This window comes from Berghia stephanieae, chromosome 15 (assembly GCF_034508935.2).
Source record: "Berghia stephanieae isolate SIO BIC M18660-M18661 chromosome 15, UCSD_Bste_1.3, whole genome shotgun sequence".
Classification (NCBI taxonomy): domain Eukaryota; kingdom Metazoa; phylum Mollusca; class Gastropoda; order Nudibranchia; family Aeolidiidae; genus Berghia; species Berghia stephanieae.
This window is the reverse complement of record NC_088374.1, coordinates 7,351,607-7,359,106: the sequence shown is the minus strand read 5'-3', so window position 1 is coordinate 7,359,106 and position 7,500 is coordinate 7,351,607.

Genomic DNA, 7,500 nt, shown 5'->3' with positions numbered 1-7,500 from the left:
AGACAAATTTCCCTTATGGAATAAAAAGGGAGGTTTTTATAAATGTACATTACTTTGATGAAAAGGAAGGGTGGACATCAAGATGGCTTATGGTGACGTTTGGAAAAGGATTTGAATACAAAGATGTACATTTCTTTGATGGAAAGGATCAGTGGATAAAGCGTATTTTTAAAGTTTTGGTCACCAGTCCTTTTAATCACGGTTGTGATTGTTTTTGGTACTTTATGTATAAATCACTCTGAGTAAAACTGAGCGGATGAAAAACTTTATGTATAGATCACTCTGAGTAAAACTGAGTGGATGAAAAACTTTATGTATAGATCACTCTGAGTAAAACTGAGCGGATGAAAAACTTTATGTATAGATCACTCTGAGTAAAACTGAGTGGATGAAAAACTTTATGTATAGATCACTCTGAGTAAAACTGAGCGGATGGAAAACTTTATGTATAGATCACTCTGAGTAAAACTGACCGGATGAAAAACTTTATGTATAAATCACTCTGAGTAAAACTGAGTGGATGAAAAACTTTATGTATAGATCACTCTGAGTAAAACTGACCGGATGAAAAACTTTATGTATAGATCACTCTGAGTAAAACTGACCGGATGAAAAACTTTATGTATAGATCACTCTGAGTAAAACTGACCGGATGAAAAACTTTATGTATAGATCACTCTGAGTAAAACTGAGCGGATGAAAAACTTTATGTATAAATCACTCTGAGTAAAACTGAGTGGATGAAAAACTTTATGTATAGATCACTCTGAGTAAAACTGAGCGTGTGAAAAACATGAAACTATCTTTCATATCATGATTTGTTTAACACAAATGCCAATTTAAGATATCTTGTTATGTAGTTCTCGGTTTCCAAACTGAACTTCCTGTCAAAGTCATCATTTCCAATAAAAGAACAATACAGTTACCATTGTATCCCCCCCCCCCAAAAAAAAAAAAAATAAAACATCATGCAAACACTAACATATCACAACAACAGACACAGTGCAGCACCGAAAATTGAGCTAGGGCGAGGTGACTTGCTACTTCTACTACTACTACTGCTACTACTACAACAGCAACAACAACAACAACAACAACAACAACAACTACTACTACTACTACTACTACTACTACCACTAATACTGCTACTACTACTACCACTACTACTACCACTACTACTACAACTACTACTACTACTACTACTACTACTACTACTACTACTACTACTACAACATCAACAACTACTACTACTACTACTGCTACTACTACAACAGCAACAACAACAACAAAAACAACTACTACTACTACTACTACTACTACTACTACTACTACTACTAAACAGCAACAACAACATCAACAACTACTACTACTACTACAACAACAACAACTACTACTACTTCTACTACTACTACTACTACTACTACTACTACTACTACTACTACTTCAACTACTACTTCAACTACTACTACTACTACTACTACTACTACAACAACAACAACAACAACTACTACTACTACTACTACTACTACTACTACTACTACTACAACAACAACAACAACAACAACAACAACTACTACTACTACTACTACTAATACTACTACTACTACAACAGCAACAACAACAACAACAACTACTACTACTACTACTACTACTACTACTACTACTACTACTACTACTACTACTACTACTACTACTACAACAGCAACAACAACAACTACTACTACTACTACAACTACTACTACTACTACTACTACTACTACTACTACTACTACTACTACTACTTCTACTACTACTACTACAATAGCAACAACAACAACAACAACAACAACTACTACTACTACTTCTACTACTACTACTACTACTACTAGCACAACTGCTACTACTACTACTACTACTACTACTACTGTCATGGTCTCAAGTGAGTATAGAGCTACTCGACTATGCATAAAGATATATGTAGAATGAGGCCCCAGAATTTACTAGTTACTATAAATGAAAAACAATTAACGATTTGTTTACAATGAAATAAAAATAATGATGAAATTTAATTAAAAGAGATAAACAGTGATCGTGGCAGTTACAAATAGAGATGTGAATATATTACGTAACTTATGATAATATGTCAGGTTCGTAAGTTTACGTTTCCAGGCAGTTGACAGGCTTGGATGATATATTCGTCTGATAACCGGCTCGGGCTCGTAAAATTCCACTTCCAGGCAATTGGTAAGGGGTTATTGTGTAATTCTTTGACAGCGGGCTCGGGTTTGATCCTTGAAGATTATACAATCAAAGTTAAAAGCTCCGGCGTCTTAATGGTGTAGATATAATATCTACAAAGTCCCAAAAGATAAAATCTTCCAGTATATATAAGGAATAGAGCGACTGGCCGTCCGGCATAGGTTGTGGAGAGAAGTGAGTGTCGAATGTTAGACCTATCAGCTTTTATAATAAGTGGCTACGTGACAGAATGTAGAACGAAAAGTATTCACTAATTAGAAATTAATTCGAAGGAAGGCTATAAAAGGAAAGACTATCTAATATTAGAAGGTAAAGTTTATCTAAGCCTACCGAAATATAACTGGAGTGAGATGAATTCAGTTCTTAATAAAATAAAATTTAATAAGATAATTGTGAACAACCTTTACTGTGACAACCACCCCCCCCCCACCCACGTTTAAAATATACTCTTTAACCATTATGGGAAAGATAGATTTTACAAACGGAAGTAAATTTACTACCATGATACTCTAGCATTAATCCATTGTTATGATTTGTGCTACAATTAAATTATCTATTAACTAGACATGGAAATGTTTATATTGACGTAGGTATATGAATGGGTGACAATAACAATGAAAGATTGTGATTACAAATCATTGTGATGAACAACATGATGGCAACGTGATTACAAATCATTGTGATAAACAATAGTGATGGCAATGAAGCATGATTTAAGTCGATGATATGAAGGTAATTTACTGAATGAAATGAATGAAAATGTAAATGGAATATTGACATTTCAATTATTAATCATAAATAAGTGAAAATTCATAACAATAATAGATAAAGAGAAGATTTCCCAAATCATGAATGGGTATGGTATATATATCCAAACAATACTCAATGTTACATTAAGTTGGGTCATCATGTTTACAAATAAAATTATCGAAATTGTGCGTTCTGATTTGGCATAATTTGCGAGGTAACTAACAGTATGCATGGGAGGTTAAGTTATACCCTTCTCACGTGTTTACACTAATCGAGAAAGTAGGTCGGCGTGAATATTTTCACAGCCTGGTATGTGAGAGATACTGAAAGAGTAATTTTGCAAAAATAGACTCCACCTTAGTACTCTACTATTATTCATTTTGTTATTTCTTATGTACGTGAGTGGTTTATGGTCCGTTTCGACCACAAACTCTTTTAGCAGTAGATATCTGCTGAATGTCTTTAAAGCAAAGACGATGGCCAGTCCTTCACGCTCTATTACAGAGTATCGTGATTCTCTGTCCAATAATTTTCTGCTTGCATATAAGCAAGGCATTAGAGTTCCCTCATGCTCCTGTAATAGTACACCTGCGATGCCCTTATCAGACGCGTCAGTTCTTACAACAAATTCTTTTGACATGTCGGGTAATTTAAGAATTGGTTCTGAACAGAGTAATGCCTTTAATTGGTTAAAGCTATTCTGACACGCTTCTGTCCAAACAATTTTGTTCGGTGACCCTTTCTTTGTCAGATTTGTTAGCGGTGTCGCGATGTGCGCGAAGTTGTAAATGTATTTCCTGTAAAAATTTAGGAGCCCAAGTACTTTGCGTACTTCTTTTTTTGTCTTAGGTGGTTGCAATTGTGCGATTTTTGTTTGTTTTTCTGTCTCGGGTGTCTGTGTCCCATGACCAACGGTATGACCGAGAAAATCAATTTCGTAAAATGGATTGCTTGTTTTTGACGGTTTTGTTGTTAAAGAATTACGTTTTAATGCTTCAAGCACTAATTCTAAGGTTGTCATGTGATCAGTCCATGAGTTTGAGAAAATACATGCGTCGTCGAAGTATGAGAGTGTAGACGGGATGTCTTTTAATAACATACGCATCATTCTTTGGAATGTCGATGCGGCTGTCGATAATCCAAATGGCATATAGTTAAATTCTAACAATCCTAATGGTGATTGAAATGCTGTGTATTTCTTACATGATTCTTTCAGTGGAATCTGCCAGTATCCTCTAGAAAGATCACATTTAGTCATGTATTTTGCTTGAGATAAGGCAGTAAATAAATTCTCTTGATTTGGTATTGGTTCTGCATCAAACACTGTTGCTTCATTTAATTTGCGAAAGTCGATACATAGCCTTATCGATCCGTCTTTCTTTTTCACTACTGCTATTGGTGATGAGTATGGGCTTGAAGAATATCTAACTATTCCTGTATCTAGCATATCCTTAACTTCCTTTTCAACTTGTTCTCGTGCGTGAAATGGAATAGGATAGTTTTTCACGTTGATAGGGGTAGATGTGGTTAACTTTATGTCATGTTCCACTAATGTTGTATGTCCGGGTGCGTCTGTAAAGACTGACTGGTACTTTTCTAATAATGACCTGATTTCTCGTTTCTGACATTCGTTTAGTTGAGGATTGATTGTGACGTCATTAATTGTACTATTTTTAGAGTTACCGTGTTGTGGGGTGTGTTGTAGTTCGACATCATCGCTGTGAGTTTCGATGATTAATCCTACATTTGCAGCTTCAACATGGTTAAATATTGGTTGTGATAATCTGTCTCTATCGAAATATTTTTTTAGCATGTTTGCATGGAATGTCTTTGTTGTGTTGTTAATTTGAATCTCGTAATTAACACCAGATCGTACTGCTAATACCTTGAATGGTCCTTTCCATGTAGCTAAAAGTTTACTCGAGTCATCGGGTAAGAGTATTAGTACTTTGTCACCAATCTCAAATTTTCTTGATTTGATTTTGCGATCAGAGTATTCCTTGTATTTCTTTGCTTTTTTAGTGACGGATTCCTGTGCTAGTTTACACGTGTCCTCTATTCTGTCTTTCAGGTTTCTTACATATTCGTAAGCAAACATAATTTCGTTATTGTCCTCCTCATTCCCTTTACAAATGTCGGCTACTATATTGATCGGGCCGCGAGGTGATCGTCCATACATCAACTCAAATGGGGAGTAGCCTGTAGATTCTTGGGGTATTTCTCTATATGCAAATAGGATTGCTGGTAAGTATCTGTCCCAATCATCTGGTTTTTCTGCTGACACTTTTCTTAACATATTCTTTAGAGTGCCATTAAATCTTTCACAAAGACCATTTGCTTGGGGGTGGTAGGGAGTTGTGAATGAGTGTTGGATTCCCATGAGTTTCATGGTTTCATGCATCATATGTGATGTAAATTGGGGTCCATTGTCCGACAGTATCTCATTTGGTATGCCTATTCTAGTAAAAATTGTCATCAATGCTTCAGCTATGTGATCCGATGTTGTTGATTTCAATGCTATCGCTTCTGGCCACCTGGTTGCGTAATCGACTAGTGTTAGTATGTGTGTATGGTTTCTATCTGATTTCGTTAAAGGGCCTATAATGTCAATTGCAACTTTTTGAAAAACTTTTTCAATAACTGGGGTTGTCTCTAATGGCAATCTCGGTATTCTGCCTTTGCGACTCTTCTTTGGCATGTGTCACACGATTTCACATATTCTCGGACGTCTTTAGTAATTCCAGGCCATGTGAAATTCTCGGATATTCTCTTCAATGTGGAAGAGCTCCCAAGATGTCCAGAAGTTATTGAATCGTGCGCTATTCCAAGGATTTTGTTTCTGTAAATACTCGGCGTGACCAGTTGTTTAGCTATTTTGTTTCTTTTCCTATGTAACCTGAACAGAATATCTTTTTCAATGATGTATTCAACTTTTGATTTCGTCCCTTTGTTTGCGATATTGAAATATGATGTTAAAGTCGGGTCCTTTTTCTGTTCTTCGATGAACGTTTTCCTGTCAAATTGTTGTGGTTCAAGAGAAATAGTCATTGGCTTCTGTGTTGTCTTAGTCATCTTTCTTGTTTCTGCTAGACAAGCTGTTTCTTGGGTTAATGACCATTCTTTTACATCTGTTGGGTTGTCTTTAAGACCTTTTATATTGCCAACAATAACATCAGCGACGGGGTTTGGAAGTATACAGCATTCCACTATTCCTGTATAGTATGGGGTTTCTATGTACACATTAGCTATTTCAAAGTTTTCGACTGTGCCACTGAATGTGATGCATTGTACCGTTTTTCCAGCTTTGTCTTCGTCATTGATCAAAGATGCTTTTATTCCTACTGTACTGCATCCTGTGTCTTTCAATATTTTGCAATCAGTTCCATTAGCTTTGCCTTCACAAAAAATAGCGATCCTGACTTGTGAGTTTGTGTTAAAAGTGACATACCGTTCACGCAATACACATTTATATTTTCTCCTGACATTACTCGTGTCTGATTATTTACACTTGTTTGGAGTGATGCATTTGCAGTTTCTTTTGGATATCCCACGATTTTGTCACATTTGTCTGCTGTGTGGCCTTTCATTCCACAATATTGACATTTAATTATAGGTTTGTTGGTTTTCTTATACTCAGTATTATTGTCAGTGCTATTTCTTGTTTTGTTTTGATGGGATCGGCTATGGTCTCTATTGAACTGTTTGTTCCATGGTTTGTTACTATGATCATCTTGTTTCACTTGCGTGTTCCGAGTGATTGATCGGCTCGTTCTATTTGAGTATTGAATTTTAGGTGTACATGGACTCTGAGCACTGGCAGCGTAGTATGGTTCCTTCAATGTTCTGCTAAGGGGTGTCAATGGATGTGCGCTGTTAAAGTTTTCTGCGTAGATTTTTAATTTGTCCAAGTTTTCTGGCTTTCTCTCTTTAAAGAATGCGACTAAATCTGGGTTGCAAGCTTGATAGATTAGATTCTTCAGCGTGAGATAGTAAAGGCCTGCAAAGTCGTCTTGTTTTACGTTTGCCAACTCAAGCGTGTGAAACCTTTCCTGATAACCATCTTCCGTTAATCTAAATCTTTTTAGTAGAGCGTCTTTAATTTTACCATAGTCATCTGCATCTTCAGTTGTTAAGGTATAGAAAACTTTTAGCGGTTCTCCAGATAAGCAGTTAATCAAGGCTGTGGCCCATTTGCTTTCTGGCCAACGATAACCTTTAGCCTGAACTTCGAATCGGTGTAAGAAGGATTCTAGACAGTCTGAGCGTTCATCATATGTTGGCATGCGTGGAAGTTTCACGAAAAATTCATCACTATTATTATGTTTTCTTTCATGACGGTTTTTGTTTTTTCAATTTCCAGCATCATTTGGGTCCTTTTGGTTTCTTCTTCTGCTAAAGCTATTTGTCTTTTTAGTTCCCTTTCTTGGACTCTTTCTTCTCGTTCTTCTCTACGTATTCTTTCTTCATTTTCTTCTCTGCGAATTCTTTCTTCATTTTCTTCTCTACGAATTC